The following is an 18877-nucleotide window of genomic DNA, read 5'->3' as shown; positions in this document are numbered from 1 at the left end:
CTAATGTTAATCAAGATGTGTAAAACCTTGTGAGAAGGGTTCAAGTGCTATGAACTCAATAGATATATAGACTGATGTAACGTCAGGAGTAGGGTTCAGCGACCTTGACCTTTTTGGAGTCGAGCCGTGTTTCGCGAAACCCGACTATCTTAGAAGTCGAGTCGAGTGGAATCGGCCGATTATCGCGAAAAGTCGGGTATCGCCCGAAACACGAAACCCAATGCAAGTCAATGGGGGAGCATAGTCGGCAGTGAGTGGAGGCCAGGAAAACATCTACACTGCCCATTTTAATGGCAAAAACATCCATTCTTGTTACTGAAGCTTGTCAATCGTAATTTAGCTTATAATAATTGGAAGGCATTTGAAATTGGGGGTCATTTGGCTAAAGTTGTGGGGGGTAGGGCTGGATCAAGTAATTAGTGGGCCCAGGAAATCTGGAACACGTCACGGCAGTGGAGCAGGGAGAGGTAAGTATTTCAACTTTGCAAGTGCTGTGATCCTGAGCAAGCAGGGGGGGCCCACTAGTTGGCATTGGCACTGGCACAGGGCCCCTCAAAGTACAGCGGTGTGTTTGCACGGCGGGGGCGCCTCCCACCGGCAGCAACACTTTTGCGTACTATGAGAGGCCCTGTGCCAGTGACGTCGCCAACTAGTATTCCTCCCCCCACCTGATGAAGGAACCTGCACTTTCATCTGCACCTTCCTCTTTGTCCCCGTGTAAGGTGGTATGGTATGCGGGAAGAGGAACCTGACTTTCAGCAGGGTCACAATCTTGCTGTGTAGCGTGCACGGGGAATTTTGCGTTATGGGTCAATGTACCAGCAGACTCATCTATCACTGGCTGGGCAATGGGCAGGATGAGGAGGAAACACAGATATAGGCCCAAAGAATAAAGTTGGCTAAATCCAGTTCAAAATTGGTAACACAGGAATAACCAGGGGGCATTGCAGTGGAGGACAACTGGAATGAGAGGCTGACACAGAGAGTAGGCCCAAATCAGTAAGTAGTCGAAATGCAGTTCAAAATTGGCAACCGTAGTAAACAGGCGGCACAGCTTTGTTCAGTGGAGGAGAACAGCAAGGAGTAGCAGACACCGATAGTAGGCCCCAACCCAACTAGTAGGCCAAATGCAGTCTAACATTAACAACTACTTAACGAGAGCCTGAAAATGGAATTTCAGGACAGGAAACCAGGAGAACAGCAAGGAGCGGCAGACACTGTTAGTAGGCCCCAAACCAACTAGTACGCCAAATGCAGTTGTTCCATTTAACCACTATTTAACAAGAGCCTGAAGATAGAAGCTCAGGAAAGGCAACCTGGAGAACACCTTGGAGTGGAACACACCGTCTATACACCCCATACCCAATTTGTAGGCCTAATGCAGTGTAGTTTCCAACAACTACTAAACGAGAGCATGAAGATCGAAGCAATGGAGAGGAAACCTGGGGAACACCTTGGAGTGCAACACACCATCTCTCTACACCCCATACCCACTTTGTAGGCCTAATGCAGTGTAGTTCCCAACAACTACTAAACGAGAGCCTGAAGATAGAAGCTCAGGAAAGGCAACCTGGAGAACACCTTGGAGTGTAACACACCATCTCTCTACACCCCATACCCATTTTGTAGGTCTAATGCAGTGTAGTTCCCAACAACTACTAAACGAGAGCCTGAAGATAGATGCTCAGGAAAGGCAACCTGGAGAACACCTTGGAGTGTAACACACCATCTCTCTACACCCCATACCCATTTTGTAGGCCTAATGCAGCGTAGTTTCCAACAACTACTAAACGAGAGCATGAAGATCGAAGCAACGGAGAGGAAACCTGGGGAACACCTTGGAGCGGAACACACCATCTCTCTACACCCCATACCCATTTTGTAGGCCTAATGCAGTGTAGTTTCCAACAACTACTAAACGAGAGCATGAAGATCGAAGCAATGGAGAGGAAACCTGGGGAACACCTTGGAGTGGAACACACCATCTCTCTACACCCCATACCCATTTTGTAGGCCTAATGCAGTGTAGTTCCCAACAACTACTAAACGAGAGCCTGAAGATAGAAGCTCAGGAAAGGCAACCTGGAGAACACCTTGGAGTGTAACACACCATCTCTCTACACCCCATACCCATTTTGTAGGCCTAATGCAGCGTAGTTTCCAACAAGTACTAAACGAGAGCATGAAGATCGAAGCAATGGAGAGGAAACCTGGGGAACACCTTGGAGTGGAACACACCATCTCTCTACAACCCATACCCATTTTGTAGGCCTAATGCAGTGTAGTTTCCAACAACTACTAAACGAGAGCATGAAGATCGAAGCAATGGAGAGGAAACCTGGGGAACACCTTGGAGTGGAACACACCATCTCTCTACACCCCATACCCATTTTGTAGGCCTAATGCAGTGTAGTTCCCAACAACTACTAAACGAGAGCCTGAAGATAGAAGCTCAGGAAAGGCAACCTGGAGAACACCTTGGAGTGTAACACACCATCTCTCTACACCTCATACCCAATTTGTAGGCCTAATGCAGTGTAGTTTCCAACAACTACTAAACGAGAGCATGAAGATCGAAGCAATGGAGGGGAAACCTGGGGAACACCTTGGAGTGGAACACACCATCTCTCTACACCCCATACCCAATTTGTAGGCCTAATGCAGTGTAGTTTTCTACAACTACTAAACGAGAGTTGGAAGACCGAAGCAATGTGGACGAAACCTGGGGCACACCTTGGGGCGGCAGACACCGTTAGTAGGCCCTACCAAAGTTGTACCCCCAATGCAGTTTTAAAATTCCTAGAGGCTGAAAACAAGACTATTGACGCTCAGCTTTTTTCAAAGGAACACAGCTGAATTGAGTGACGCAGACAGACACCGGTAGTAGGCCTTAAACCAAAAATGTGGCTCACTGCAGCTTAAAAAAGTTACAGGGGTACACAGGCAGCATTGCTCTGGGCAGTGGAGGACAATTTCAATAGTGGACCGCAGACAGACTTTGTACGCCTACTATTAAAAAAAGGATGCTCTATGCAATTAAAAATAGGTTCCAGGGGTCCACGGGCAGCAGTGGTCTGGTCAGTGGACGAGTATTGGAAGGAGGGACCGCAGACAGGCGTAGTAGGCCTAACATAACAAAATTAGGCTGTAGACACTTTAAAATTGGTTCCAGGGGTACACGGGCAGCAGTGGTGTGGTCAGCGGAGGAAAATTTGAATTAGGGACTGCAGACAGACTTTGTAGGCTGTCCCCTGTGGACCATGCATCCAACACATTAACCCAGTGCGCCGTAATGGACACGTAACTTTTTGTGTACATGCCTACTGGTCCATGCGTCTCTTGTCAGGTGCACCTTTCTACTGTTTGATTGCCTGAGTGCTATGACAATGCAGACTTTTTCATGCCGCTGGAGGGCTGGGATGGCTTTTCTCGCAAAAGAAATGTCGACTGGGTAGCTTGAACCGTGGTACAGCATAGTTCATTTGGGCTGTCTAAATATAAAACAAAGAAAAAAAGGAGGCTCCATGCACTTTCAGCTGGGTTCCAGGGGTACACGGCCAGCATTGGTCTGGTCAGTGGAGAACTATTGGAAGGAAGGACCGCAGACAGGCTTCGAAGGCCTAACATAAAAAAATTGGGCTGGCTGTAGGCAATTTTAAATTGGTTCCAGGGGTACACGGGCAGCAGTGGTGTGGTCAGTGGAGGCCTAGTGGAAGGAGTGACCGCAGACAGGCATCGAAGGCCTAACATAATAACAGTAGGCTGTAGGCAATTTTAAATTGGTTCCAGGGGAACACGGGCAGCAGTGGCCTGGTCAGTGTAGTAGTAGTTGAAAGAACGGACCGCAGACAGGCTTCGAAGGTGTAACATAAAAAAATTGGGCTGGCTGTAGGCAATTTTAAATTGGTTCCAGGGGTACACGGGCAGCAGTGGTGTGGTCAGTGGAGGCCTAGTGGAAGGAGTGACCGCAGACAGGCATCGAAGGCCTAACATAATAACAGCTGGCTGTAGGCAATTTTTAATTGGTTCCAGGGGAACACGGGCAGCAGTGGCCTGGTCAGTGTAGTAGTAGTTGAAAGAACGGACCGCAGACAGGCTTCGAAGGCGTAACATAAAAAAATTGGGCTGGCTGTAGGCAATTTTAAATTGGTTCCAGGGGTACACGGGCAGCAGTGGTGTGGTCAGTGGAGGCCTAGTGGAAGGAGTGACCGCAGACAGGCATCGAAGGCCTAACATAATAACAGATGGCTGTAGGCAATTTTAAATTGGTTCCAGGGGAACACGGGCAGCAGTGTTCTGGTCAGTGGAGGCCTAGTGGAAGGAGTGACCGCAGACAGGCATCGAAGGCCTAACATAATAACAGATGGCTGTAGGCAATTTTAAATTGGTTCCAGGGGAACACGGGCAGCAGTGGCCTGGTCAGTGTAGTAGTAGTTGAAAGAACGGACCGCAGACAGGCTTCGAAGGCCTAACATAAAAAAATTGGGCTGGCTGTAGGCAATTTTAAATTGGTTCCAGGGGAATACGGGCAGCAGTGTTCTGGTCAGTGGAGGCCTAGTGGAAGGAGTGACCGCAGACAGGCATCGAAGGCCTAACATAATAACAGATGGCTGTAGGCAATTTTAAATTGGTTCCAGGGGAACACGGGCAGCAGTGGCCTGGTCAGTGTAGTAGTAGTAGAAAGAACGGACCGCAGACAGGCTTCGAAGGCCTAACATAAAAAAATTGGGCTGGCTGTAGGCAATTTTGAATTAGTTCCAGGGGTACACGGGCAGCAGTGGTGTGGTCAGTGGAGGCCTAGTGGAAGGAGTGACCGCAGACAGGCATCGAAGGCCTAACATAATAACAGATGGCTGTAGGCAATTTTAAATTGGTTCCAGGGGAACACGGGCAGCAGTGGCCTGGTCAGTGTAGTAGTAGTTGAAAGAACGGACCGCAGACAGGCTTCGAAGGCCTAACATAAAAAAATTGGGCTGGCTGTAGGCAATTTTAAATTGGTTCCAGGGGTACACGGGCAGCAGTGGTGTGGTCAGTGGAGGCCTAGTGGAAGGAGTGACCGCAGACAGGCATCAAAGGCCAAACATAATAACATATGGCTGTAGGCAATTTTAAATTGGTTCCAGGTGAACACGGCCAGCAGTGGCCTGGTCAGCGGAGGATGATTGTAATGAGTGTCTGCCAGTTAGTAGTCCAAAACAATACATAAATGTGAATGTCTCCCTATGGGGAGTGCGGGAGCCCATATTCGCCGGGTGTGTGTATATATATTTGATTGGGTAAGGCTTACATTATGCATTTCTGTGCCTATACTTTGTTGCGCACTTGCGCTCATGATCTACTTACGCCCTAATATATGGGCTCTCGCTATTTTTGCGGTGATGTACTCTGCTGCCTGATTTTGTCATGTCCCTGTTTGATACCTTTTTGTATAGTTTTAATAATAAAGTTGTTTCTATCTTTATACTTGCGGACATTTTTCCACTTTTTTCCTTGTGGTTATATGTAGTTTTTGGTGGGTCCTTACTGTCCTACGATGTAGGTGGGAGTGCCTCCAATTGAATACACTGGTAGTTACATTGATTGACTATGAGGTATCCCCCCCAATATATGCGTGTATCCGTTTGTTATTACAGTAGTCCACAGGCAAGAGCTTTTCATAGGAAAGCTAGGTGTCGCCCGGGCAAGGTGGGGCAAAAGAATTCGAAATCCAGTTGTGGTTCATTTTAATGAATGTTAGATCATCAACATTTTGTGTAGCCAGACGAGTCCTTTTTTCGGTTAATATTGAACCTGCAGCACTGAATACTCTTTCTGATAGGACACTAGCTGCCGGGCAAGCAAGCTCCTGCAATGCATATTCAGCCAATTCTGGCCAGGTGTCTAATTTTGATGCCCAGTAATCAAATGGGAATGACGGTTGAGGGAGAACATCGATAAGGGATGAAAAATTTGTTACCATACTGTACAAATGTTGTCTCCTGTCACTTTCAATTGATGCAGCAGTACCTGTCCTGTCTGCGGTCATAGCAAAATCACTCCACAACCTGGTCAGAAAACCCCTCTGTCCAACGCCACTTCTGATGTGTGAACCCCTAACACTCCTGGTCTGCTGCCCCCTGGAGCTCGTGTGAGAACGATCACGGGCGCTGTGTGCTGGGAATGCCTGAAGCAAACGGTCAACAAGAGTTGATTGTTTTGTTGCTAATATTAGTTCCAAGTTCTCATGTGGCATAATATTTTGCAATTTGCCTTTATAGCGAGGATCAAGGAGGCAGGCCAACCAGTAATCGTCATCGTTCATCATTTTAGTAATGCGTGTGTCCCTTTTGAGGATACGCAAGGCATAATCCGCCATGTGGGCCAAAGTTCCAGTTGTCAAATCTGCGGTTGTGCTTGGTTGAGGTGCAGTTGCAGGCAAATCTACGTCACTTGTGTCCCTCAAAAAAACAGAACCCGGCCTTGCCACGCCACCAATTTCCAGTGCTTCCTCATTAAAAATATACTCTTCCCCATCATCCTCCTCGTCCTCCACCTCCTCTTCGCCCGCTACCTCGTCCTGTACACTGCCCTGACCAGACAATGGCTGACTGTCATCAAGGCTTTCCTCTTCCTCTGGTGCAAACGCCTGATCCTTTATGTGCATCAAACTTTGCATCAGCAGACTCATTAGGGGGATGCTCATGCTTATTATGGCGTTGTCTGCACTAACCAGCCGTGTGCATTCCTCAAAACACTGAAGGACTTGACACATGTCTTGTATCTTCGACCACTGCACACCCGACAACTCCATGTCTGCCATCCTACTGCCTGCCCGTGTATGTGTATCCTCCCACAAAAACATAACAGCCCGCCTCTGTTCGCACAGTCTCTGAAGCATGTGCAGTGTTGAGTTCCACCTTGTTGCAACGTCTATGATTAGGCGATGCTGGGGAAGGTTCAAAGACCGCTGATACGTCTGCATACGGCTGGAGTGTACAGGCGAACGGCGGATATGTGAGCAAAGTCCACGCACTTTGAGGAACAGGTCGGAGAAACCAAGATAAGTTTTCAATCAGCACTGCACCACCAGGTTTAAGGTGTGAGCCAGGCAAGGAATGTGTTTCAGTTGGGAAAGGGAGATGGCAGCCATGAAATTCCTTCCATTATCACTCACTACCTTGCCTGCCTCAAGATCTACTGTGCCCAGCCACGACTGCGTTTCTTCCTGCAAGAACTCGGACAGAACTTCCGCGGTGTGTCTGTTGTCGCCCAAACACTTCATAGCCAATACAGCCTGCTGACGCTTGCCAGTAGCTGCCCCATAATGGGACAACTGGTGTGCAACAGTGACAGCTGACGATGGAGTGGTTTGGCGACTGCGGTCTGTGGAAGAGCTCTCGCTTCTGCAGGAGGACGAGGAGGAGGAGGAGGGGGTGCGAACGCCTACAGCCAACTGTTTCCTAGACCGTGGGCTAGGCACAACTATCCCGAAATTGATGTCCCCTGTGGACCCTGCATCCACCACATTCACCCAGTGTGCCGTGATGGACACGTAACGTCCCTGGCCATGCCTACTGGTCCATGCATCTGTAGTCAGGTGCACCTTTGTACTCACAGATTGCCTGAGTGCATGGACGATGCGCTGTTTAACATGCTGGTGCAGGGCTGGGATGGCTTTTCTGGAAAAAAAGTGTCGACTGGGTAGCTCATAGCGTGGTTCAGCGTACTCCATCAGGGCTTTGAAAGCTTCGCTTTCAACTAACCGGTAGGGCATCATCTCTAACGAGATTAGTCTAGCTATGTGGGCGTTCAAACCCTGTGTACGCGGATGCGAGGATAAGTACTTCCTTTTTCTAACCAGAGTCTCATGTAGGGTGAGCTGGACTGGAGAGCTGGAGATCGTGGAACTAGCGGGTGTGCCGGTGGCCATGGCAGACTGAGAGACTGTTGGAGACGGTATTGTCTCCGCCGGTGCCCTAGATGCAGTATTTCCTCCTACAAAACTGGTGATTCCCTGACCCTGACTGCTTTGGGCTGGCAAAGAAACCTGCACAGATACTGCCGGTGGTGCGGAAAATGGTGGCCTTACAGTGACGGAAGGGATGTTGCGTTGCTGACTAGCTTCATTGGCCGAGGGTGCTACAACCTTAAGGGATGTTTGGTAGTTAGTCCAGGCTTGCAAATGCATGGTGGTTAAATGTCTATGCATGCAACTTGTATTGAGACTTTTCAGATTCTGCCCTCTGCTTAAGGTAGTTGAACATTTTTGACAGATGACTTTGCGCTGATCAATTGGATGTTGTTTAAAAAAATGCCAGACTGCACTCTTCCTAGCATCGGATCCCTTTTCAGGAATTGCAGACTGAGCTTTAACCGGATGGACACGCTGTCCTCCAACAGTTTTTTGCTTTGCCACGCGTTTTGGGCCAGATACGGGCCCGGCAGATGGAACCTGTTGCGATGTTGATGCCTGCTGCGGCCCCTCCTCCTCCGCTTCAGAACTACTGCCGCCTGCACCCTGTTCCCCCAATGGCTGCCAATCGGGGTCAACAACAGGGTCATCTATTACCTCCTCTTCTACCTCGTGTGCAACTTCGTCTGTGTCACCGTGTCGGTCGGTGGTATAGCGTTCGTGATGGGGCAACACAGTCTCATCAGGGTCTGATTGTGGATCAGTACCCTGAGAGGGCAATGTTGTGGTCTGAGTCAAAGGACCAGCATAGCAGTCTGGCTGTGGCTGTGCATCAGTGCACTCCATGTCAGAATCTACTTGTAATGGGCATGGCCTGTTAACTGTTTCACTTTCTAAGCCAGGGACGGTATGTGTAAAGAGCTCTATGGAGTAACCCGTTGTGTCGCCTGCTGCATCCTTCTCTCTTGTTGTTGTTTTTGCTGAAGAGGACAAGGAAGCGACTTGTCCCTGACCGTGAACATCCACAAACGACGCGCTGCTTTTACATTTACCAGTTTCAGAAGAGGAGGCAAAAGAGCTAGAGGCTGAGTCTGCAAGGTAAGCCAAAACTTGCTGTTGCTGCTCCAGCTGTAAAAGCGGTTTTCCTACTCCCAGAAAAGAGAGCGTTCGAGGCCTTGTGTAGCCAGACGACGAACCTGGCTCCACAGCTCCAGACTTAGGTGGAATATTTTTTTTCCCACGACCACCTGATGCTCCACTACCACTACCATCATTACCAGCTGACAATGAACGCCCACGGCCACGACCTCTTGCACCAGACTTCCTCATTGTTTTAAAAACTTAACCAAATTAACTTAATTTGTTGCTGTCAAACAACTTACACGCTGAGCTATAACTTCTGTTTGATTTCAATATCCCTTTACAGGTTGGTGAGACCACAAGGAAAATCAGGCACAATGTTACACACTCTGTTTTCTGTGGCACCAAATCACAGAGATGCCACACACACAGGACTGTCACTCAAGCACAAATGTCAATATAAATCTCCCAATTTTTTTTTTTATTTTTTTTTCAGGGAGACTTTATAAACAAAATAAAATAAAATGATTTTTTCAGGAATAATTTAGAAAACAAATAAAATAAAATGATTTTTTCAATGACAATTTAGAAACCAAATAATAAAAAAAAAGGCTTTCTATGCCCCACTGAGTGAGAGATGGCACACACAGGAGTCAGGAATGGCACACAAGCCCTGAGGCCAATATTTTTCTCCCACTGATTGATGTAGTGATTTTTTCAGGTAGATTTTAGAACCCAAATCAAGCAAAAAAAATAAATAGGCTTTCTATGGCCCACTGACTGAGAGATGGCACACTCAGGAGTGGCACACAAGCCCTGAGGCCAATATTTTTCTCCCACTGATTGATGTAGTGATTTTTTCAGGTAGATTTTAGAACTCAAATCAAGCAAAAAAATAAATAGGCTTTCTATGGCCCACTGACTGAGAGATGGCACACACAGGGATGGCACTCTAGCAGAAATGCCAATCTTAATCTCCCACAAAAAAACAAAAAACAAAAAACAGGGACTGTCCTACAATTACTATCTCCCTGCAGTAATCTCAGCCAGGTATGGCAGGCAGCAATAAGGAGTGGACTGATGCACAAATTAAATAAAAAGTGTGGACAAACAAACAAGATAGCTGTGCAGAAAGGAAGGAACAACAGGATTTGTGCTTTGAAAAAAGCAAAAAAAGCAGTTGGTTTGCACAGCGGCGTACACACAGCAATGCAGCTATCAGGGAGCCTTCTAGGGCAGCCCAATGAGCTACAGCGCTGAGGAAAAAAAAAAAATGTAGCTTCCACTGTCCCTGCACACCGAAGGTGGTGTTGGGCAGTGGAAATCGCTACAGCACAAGCGGTTTGGTGGTTAATGGACCCTGCCTAACGCTATCCCTGCTTCTGAAGAAGCGGCAGCAACCTCTCCCTAAGCTCAGATCAGCAGCAGTAAGATGGCGGTCGGCGGGAATGCCTTTTTATAGCCCCTGTGACGCCGCAGACAGCAAGCCAATCACTGCAATGCCCTTCTCTAAGATGGTGGGGACCAGGACCTATGTCATCACGCTGCCCACACTCTGCGTTCACCTTCATTGGCTGAGAAATGGCGCTTTTCGCGTCATTGAAACGCGACTTTGGCGCGAAAGTCGCGTACCGCATGGCCGACCACACACAGGGGTCGGATCGGGTTTCATGAAACTCGACTTCGCCAAAAGTCGGCGACTTTTGAAAATGTTCGACCCGTTTCGCTCAACCCTAGTCAGGAGTGAATGAATATCAATAGTTGAGGATCTGAGTAATCGTAATGTATCTAGCATAGAAAGTGGACTAATAACAATAAGAACAATAACAACAGTTTTATTTGACACTTTATTGCTATGGATGTAACATAGGGTTGAGCGAAACGGGTCGTTCATTTTCAAAAGTCGCCGACTTTTGGCAAAGTCGGGTTTCATGAAACCCGATCCGACCCCTGTGCGGGGTCGGCCATGCGGTACGCGACTTTCGCGCCAAAGTCGCGTTTCAATGACGCGAAAAAGCGCCATTTCTCAGCCAATGAAGGTAAACGCAGAGTGTGGGCAGCGTGATGACATAGGTCCTGGTCCCCACCATCTTAGAGAAGGGCATTGCAGTGATTGGCTTGCTGTCCGCGGCGTCACAGGGGCTATAAAGGGGCGTTCCCGCCGACCGCCATGTTACTGCTGCTGATCTGAGCTTAGGGAGAGGTTGCTGCCGCTTCGTCAGAAGCAGGGATAGCGTTAGGCAGGTTCCATTAACCACCAAACCGCTTGTGCTGTAGCGATTTCCACAGCCCAACACCACCTTCGGTGTGCAGGGACAGTGGAAGCTACATTTTTTTTTTTCCTCAGCGCTGTAGCTCATTGGGCTGCCCTAGAAGGCTCCCTGATAGCTGCATTGCTGTGTGTACGCCGCTGTGCAAACCAACTGCTTTTTTCAAAGCACAAATCCTCTTGTTCCTTCCTTTCTGCACAGCTATCTTGTTTGTTTGTCCACACTTTTTATTTAATTTGTGCATCAGTCCACTCCTTATTGCTGCCTGCCATACCTGGCTGAGATTACTGCAGGGAGATAGTAATTGAAGGACAGTTCCTTTTTTTTTTTTTTTTTTGTGGGAGATTAAGATTGGCATTTCTGCTAGAGTGCCATCCCTGTCTGTGTCATCTCTCACTCAGTGGGCCATAGAAAGCCTATTTATTTTTTTGCTTGATTTGGGTTCTAAAATCTACCTGAAAAAATCACTACATCAATCAGTGGGAGAAAAATATTGGCCTCAGGGCTTGTGTGCCACTCCTTACTCCTGTGTGTGCCATCTCTCACTCAGTTGGCCATAGAAAGCCTATTTATTTTTTTGCTTGATTTGGGTTCCAAAATCTACCTGAAAAAATCACAACATCAATCAGTGGGAGAAAAATATTGGCCTCAGGGCTTGTGTGCCACTGCTGACTCCTGTGTGTGCCATCTCTCACTCAGTGGGCCATAGAAAGCCTAATAATTTTTTTGCTTGATTTGGGTTCTAAATTCTACCTGAAAAAATCAATAAATCAGTCAGTGGGAGATTAATATTGGCCTTTGGGCTTGTGTGCCAGTCCTAAGCGTGCCATCTCTCTCTCTCAGATAGTGGGCCATAGAAAGCCTATTTATTATTTTTTTTATTGGGTTTATAAATTTTCCCTGGAAAAAAAAAAAAAAAGTGGGAGATTAATATTGGCCTCTGGGCTTGTGTGCCAGTCCTGAGCGTGCCATCTCTCTCACAAATAGTGGGCCATAGAAAGCCTATTTATTTTTTTGGTTGATTTGGGTTCTAAATTCTACCTGAAAAAATCAATAAATCAATCAGTGGGAGATTAATATTGGCCTTTGGGCTTGTGTGCCAGTCCTAAGCGTGCCATCTCTCTCTCTCAGATAGTGGGCCATAGAAAGCCTATTTATTATTTTTTTTATTGGGTTTATAAATTTTCCCTGGAAAAAAAAAAAAAGTGGGAGATTAATATTGGCCTCTGGGCTTGTGTGCCAGTCCTGAGCGTGCCATCTCTCTCACAAATAGTGAGCCATAGAAAGCCTATTTATTTTTTGGGTTGATTTGGGTTCTAAATTCTACCTGAAAAAATCAATAAATCAATCAGTGGGAGATAAATATTGGCCTCTGGGCTTGTGTGCCACTCCTGACTCCTGTGTGCGTCATCTCTCACTCAGTGGGCCCTAGAAAGCCTATTTTTTGTTTTATTTGTTTTCTAAATTCTCCCTGAAAAAATCATTTTATTTTATTTGGTTTCTAAATTATTCCTGAAAAAATCATTTTTTTTGTATTTTTTTTTCTAAAGTCTCCCTGAAAAAAAAAAAAAAAAATCAAATCAGTGGGAGATTAATATTGCCCTTTCTGCTTGTGTGCCAGTCTTGACTCCTGGGTGTGCCATCTCTCTCTCTCCAATTGTGGGCCATAGAAAGCCTATTAATTTTTTTGCTTGATTTGGGTTCCAAAATCTACCTGAAAAAATCACTAAATCAATCAGTGGGAGATAAATATTGGCCTCTGGGCTTGTGTGCCACTCCTGACTCCTGTGTGCGTCCTCTCTCACTCAGTGGGCCCTACAAAGCCTATTTTTTTTTTTATTTGTTTTCTAAATTCTCCCTGAAACAATCATTTTATTTTATTTTGTTTCTAAATTCTTCCTGAAAAATTCATTTTTTTGTATTTTTTTTTTCTAAAGTCTCCCTGAAAAAAAAAAAAAATCAAATCAGTGGGAGATTAATATTGCCCTTTCTGCTTGTGTGCCAGTCTTGACTCCTGGGTGTGCCATCTCTCTCTCTCCAATTGTGGGCCATAGAAAGCCTATTAATTTTTTTGCTTGATTTGGGTTCCAAAATCTACCTGAAAAAATCACTAAATCAATCAGTGGGAGATAAATATTGGCCTCTGGCCTTCTGTGCCACTCCTGACTCCTGTGTGCGTCCTCTCTCACTCAGTGGGCCCTACAAAGCCTATTTTTTTTTATTTGTTTTCTAAATTCTCCCTGAAACAATCATTTTATTTTATTTTGTTTCTAAATTCTTCCTGAAAAATTCATTTTTTTGTATTTTTTTTTTCTAAAGTCTCCCTGAAAAAAAAAAAAAATCAAATCAGTGGGAGATTAATATTGCCCTTTCTGCTTGTGTGCCAGTCTTGACTCCTGGGTGTGCCATCTCTCTCTCTCCAATTGTGGGCCATAGAAAGCCTATTAATTTTTTTGCTTGATTTGGGTTCCAAAATCTACCTGAAAAAATCACTAAATCAATCAGTGGGAGATAAATATTGGCCTCTGGGCTTGTGTGCCACTCCTGACTCCTGTGTGCGTCCTCTCTCACTCAGTGGGCCCTACAAAGCCTTTTTTTTTTTTTTTTGTTTTCTAAATTCTCCCTGAAACAATCATTTTATTTTATTTTGTTTCTAAATTCTTCCTGAAAAATTCATTTTTTTGTATTTTTTTTTTCTAAAGTCTCCCTGAAAAAAAAAAAAAAATCAAATCAGTGGGAGATTAATATTGCCCTTTCTGCTTGTGTGCCAGTCTTGACTCCTGGGTGTGCCATCTCTCTCTCTCTCTCTCCAATTGTGGGCCATAGAAAGCCTATTTATTTTTTTGCTTGATTTGGGTTCCAAAATCTACCTGAAAAAATCACGAAATCAATCAGTGGGAGATAAATATTGGCCTCTGGGCTTGTGTGCCACTCCTGACTCCTGTGTGCGTCATCTCTCACTCAGTGGGCCCTAGAAAGCCTATTTTTTGTTTTATTTGTTTTCTAAATTCTCCCTGAAAAAATCATTTTATTTTATTTGGTTTCTAAATTATTCCTGAAAAAATCATTTTTTTTGTATTTTTTTTTCTAAAGTCTCCCTGAAAAAAAAAAATAAAAAATCAAATCAGTGGGAGATTAATATTGCCCTTTCTGCTTGTGTGCCAGTCTTGACTCCTGGGTGTGCCATCTCTCTCTCTCCAATTGTGGGCCATAGAAAGCCTATTAATTTTTTTGCTTGATTTGGGTTCCAAAATCTACCTGAAAAAATCACTAAATCAATCAGTGGGAGATAAATATTGGCCTCTGGGCTTGTGTGCCACTCCTGACTCCTGTGTGCGTCCTCTCTCACTCAGTGGGCCCTACAAAGCCTATTTTTTTTTAATTTGTTTTCTAAATTCTCCCTGAAACAATCATTTTATTTTATTTTGTTTCTAAATTCTTCCTGAAAAATTCATTTTTTTGTATTTTTTTTTTCTAAAGTCTCCCTGAAAAAAAAAAAAAATCAAATCAGTGGGAGATTAATATTGCCCTTTCTGCTTGTGTGCCAGTCTTGACTCCTGGGTGTGCCATCTCTCTCTCTCTCTCCAATTGTGGGCCATAGAAAGCCTATTTATTTTTTTGCTTGATTTGGGTTCCAAAATCTACCTGAAAAAATCACTAAATCAATCAGTGGGAGATAAATATTGGCCTCTGGGCTTGTGTGCCACTCCTGACTCCTGTGTGCTTCCTCTCTCACTCAGTGGGCCATAGAAAGCCTTTTTTTTTTTTTATTTGTTTTCTAAATTCTCCCTGAAACAATCATTTAATTTTATTTGGTTTATAAATTCTTCCTTAAAAAATCATTTTTTTTTATTATTTTTTTTTTCTAAAGTCTCCCTTTTAAAAAAAACAAAACAAATCAGTGGGAGATTAATATTTACATTTGCGCTTCAGTGACAGTCCTGCGTGTGTGGCATCTCTCTCATTTGTTGCCACCAACAACAGAGTGTGTAACATTGTGCCTGATTTTCGTTGTGGTCTCACCCACCTGTAAAGGGGTAGCTAAATCATACTGAAGTTATTTCTCACCGTGTAAGTTGTGTGACAGCAACAAATACCGTTAGTTTGGTAACGTTTTTAAAACAATGAGGAAGTCTGGTGGAAGAGGTCGTGGCCGGGGGCGTTCATTGTCAGCTGGTAATGAGGGTAGTGGTAGTGGTGGAGCATCAGGTGGTCGTGGGAAAAAAAATATTGCACCTAAGTCTGGAGCTGTGGAGCCAGGTTCGTCGTCTGGCTACACAAGGCCTCGAACGCTCCCTTTTCTGGGAGTAGGAAAACCGCTTTTAAAGCCGGAGCAGCAAGAGCAAGTTTTGGCTTATCTTGCTGACTCAGCCTCTAGCTCTTTTGCCTCCTCTCGTGAAACTGGTAAAAGTAAAAGCAGCGCGTCGTTAGTGGATGTTCACGGTCAGGGACAAGTCGCTTCCTTGTCCTCTTCAGCAAAAACAACAACAGAGAAGAATGCAGCAGGCGACACAACGAGTTACTCCATGGAGCTCTTTACACATACCGTCCCTGGCTTAGAAAGTGAAGCAGTTAACAGTCCATGCCCATTACAAGTTGAATCTGACATGGAGTGCACTGATGCACAGCCACAGCCAGACTACTATGCTGGTCCTTTGACTCAGACCACAACATTGCCCTCGCAGGGTGCTGATCAAGAATCAGACCCTGATGAGACTATGTTGCCCCATCACGAACGCTATACCACCGACCGACACGGTGACACAGACGAAGTTGCACACGAGCTACAAGAAGAGGTAATAGATGACCCAGTTCTTGACCCCGATTGGCAGCCATTGGGGGAACAGGGTGCAGGCGGCAGCAGTTCTGAAGCGGAGGAGGAGGGGCCGCAGCAGGCATCAACATCGCAACAGGTTCCATCTGCCGGGCCCGTATCTTGCCCAAAACGCGTGGCAAAGTCAAAACCTGTTGGAGGACAGCGTGGCCATCCGGTTAAAGCTCAGTCTGCAATGCCTGAAAAGGTATCCGATGCTAGAAAGAGTGCAGTCTGGCATTTTTTTAAACAACATCCAATTGATCAGCGCAAAGTCATCTGTCAAAAATGTTCAACTACCTTAAGCAGAGGGCAGAATCTGAAAAGTCTCAATACAAGTTGCATGCATAGACATTTAACCACCATGCATTTGCAAGCTTGGACTAACTACCAAACGTCCCTTAAGGTTGTAGCACCCTCGGCCAATGAATCTAGTCATCAACGCAACATCCCTTCCGGCAGTGTAGGGCCACCATTTTCTGCACCACCTGCAGTATCTGTGCAGGTTTCTTTGCCAGGCCAAAGCAGTCAGGGTCAGGGAATCACCAGTTTCGTAGTAGGAAACACTGCATCTAGGGCACCGGCGGCAACAATACCATCTCCCACCGTCTCTCAGTCTGCCATGTCCACCAGCACCCCCGCTAGTTCCACGATCTCCAGCTCTCCAGTCCAGCTCACCCTACATGAGACTATGGTTAGAAAAAGGAAGTACTTAGCCTCGCATCCGCGTACACAGGGTTTGAACGCCCACATAGCTAGACTAATCTCGTTAGAGATGATGCCCTACCGGTTAGTTGAAAGCGAAGCTTTCAAAGCCCTGATGGACTACGCTGTACCACGCTACGAGCTACCCAGTCGACACTTTTTTTCCAGAAAAGCCATCCCAGCCCTCCACCAGCATGTTAAAGAGCGCATCGTCCATGCACTCAGGCAATCTGTGAGCACAAAGGTGCACCTGACAACAGATGCATGGACCAGTAGGCATGGCCAGGGACGTTACGTGTCCATCACGGCACACTGGGTAAATGTGGTGGATGCAGGGTCCACAGGGGACAGCAAGTTTGGGACAGTTCTGCCTAGCCCACGGTCTAGGAAACAGTTGGCTGTAGCCGTTCGCACCGCCTCCTCCTCCTCCTCGCCCTCCTGCAGAAGCGAGACCTCGTCCACAGACCGCAGTCGCACAACCACTCCATCCGCAGCTGCCACTGTTGCACACCAGGTCTCCCATTATGGGGCAGCTACTGGCAAACGTCAGCAGGCTGTATTGGCTATGAAGTGTTTGGGCGACAACAGACACACCGCTGAAGTTCTGTCCGAGTTCTTGCAGCAAGAAACGCAGTCGTGGCTGGGCACTGTAGATCTTGAGGCAGGCAAGGTAGTGAGTGATAACGGAAGGAATTTCATGGCTGCCATCTCCCTTTCCCAACTGAAACACATTCCTTGCCTGGCTCACACCTTAAACCTGGTGGTGCAGTGCTTCCTGAAAAGTTATCCGGGGTTATCCGACCTGCTCCTCAAAGTGCGTGGACTTTGCTCACATATCCGCCGTTCGCCCGTACACTCCAGCCGTATGCAGACCTATCAGCGTTCTTTGAACCTTCCCCAGCATCGCCTAATCATAGACGTTGCAACAAGGTGGAACTCAACACTGCACATGCTTCAGAGACTGTGTGAACAGAGGCGGGCTGTTATGTTTTTGTGGGAGGATACACATACACGGGCAGGCAGTAGGATGGCAGACATGGAGTTGTCAGGTGTGCATTGGTCGAAGATTCAAGACATGTGTCAAGTCCTTCAGTGTTTTGAGGAATGCACACGGCTGGTTAGTGCAGACAACGCCATAATAAGCATGAGCATCCCCCTAATGCGTCTGCTGATGCAAAGTTTGACGCACATAAAGGATCAGGCGTCTGCAGCTGAGGAAGAGGAAAGCCTTGATGACAGTCAGCCATTGTCTGGCCAGGGCAGTGTACAGGACGAGGTAGCGGGCGAACAGGAGGAGGAGGACGAGGAGGATGATGGGGATGATTATATTTTTAATGAGGAAGCTTTTCCGGGGCCAGTGGAAATTGTTGGCGCGGCAAGGCCGGGTTCTGGTTTTTGGAGGGACACAAGTGACGTGGATTTGCCTGAAACTGCCCCTCAACCAAGCACAACCACAGATTTGAGAACTGGAACTTTGGGCCACATGGCGGATTATGCCTTGCGTATCCTCAAAAGGGACACACGCATAACAAAAATGATGAACGATGACGATTACTGGTTGGCCTGCCTCCTTGATCCTCGCTATAAAGGCAAATTGCAAAATATAATGCCACATGAGAACTTGGAACTAATATTAGCAACCAAACAATCAACTCTTGTTGACTGTTTGCTTCTGGCATTCCCTGCACACAGCGTCCGTGATCGTTCTAACACGAGCTGCAGGGGCCAGCAGACCAGAGGTGTTAGAGGGGCAGAAATCAGAAGTGGCGTTGGCCAGAGGGGTTTTCTGACCAGGTTGTGGAGTGATTTTGCTATGACCGCAGACAGGACAGGTACTGCAGCATCAATTTAAAGTGACAGGAGACAACATTTGTCCAGTATGGTTACTAACTATTTTTCATCCCTTATCGACGTTCTCCCTCAACCGTCATTCCCATTTGATTACTGGGCATCAAAATTAGACACCTGGCCAGAATTGGCAGAATATGCATTGCAGGAGCTTGCTTGCCCGGCAGCTAGTGTCCTATCAGAAAGAGTATTCAGTGCTGCAGGTTCAATACTAACAGAAAAAAGGACTCCTCTGGCTACCCAAAATGTAGATGATCTAACCTTCATTAA

At 46.3% G+C, this 18877-nt stretch overlaps 1 long non-coding RNA gene across 1 annotated transcript in view; it reads right to left on the bottom strand.

Moving 5' to 3' along the window:
• The window catches only part of LOC138674140 (uncharacterized), a 73233-nt gene that overhangs the window by 46591 nt on the left and 7765 nt on the right, over positions 1 to 18877 (bottom strand). The window lies entirely within an intron of this gene.

Source organism: Ranitomeya imitator, chromosome 4 (assembly GCF_032444005.1).
Source record: "Ranitomeya imitator isolate aRanImi1 chromosome 4, aRanImi1.pri, whole genome shotgun sequence".
NCBI classification, from domain to species: domain Eukaryota; kingdom Metazoa; phylum Chordata; class Amphibia; order Anura; family Dendrobatidae; genus Ranitomeya; species Ranitomeya imitator.
The sequence above is the reverse complement of the archived record's forward strand: the minus strand, read 5'-3'. Positions and strand labels throughout refer to the sequence as shown.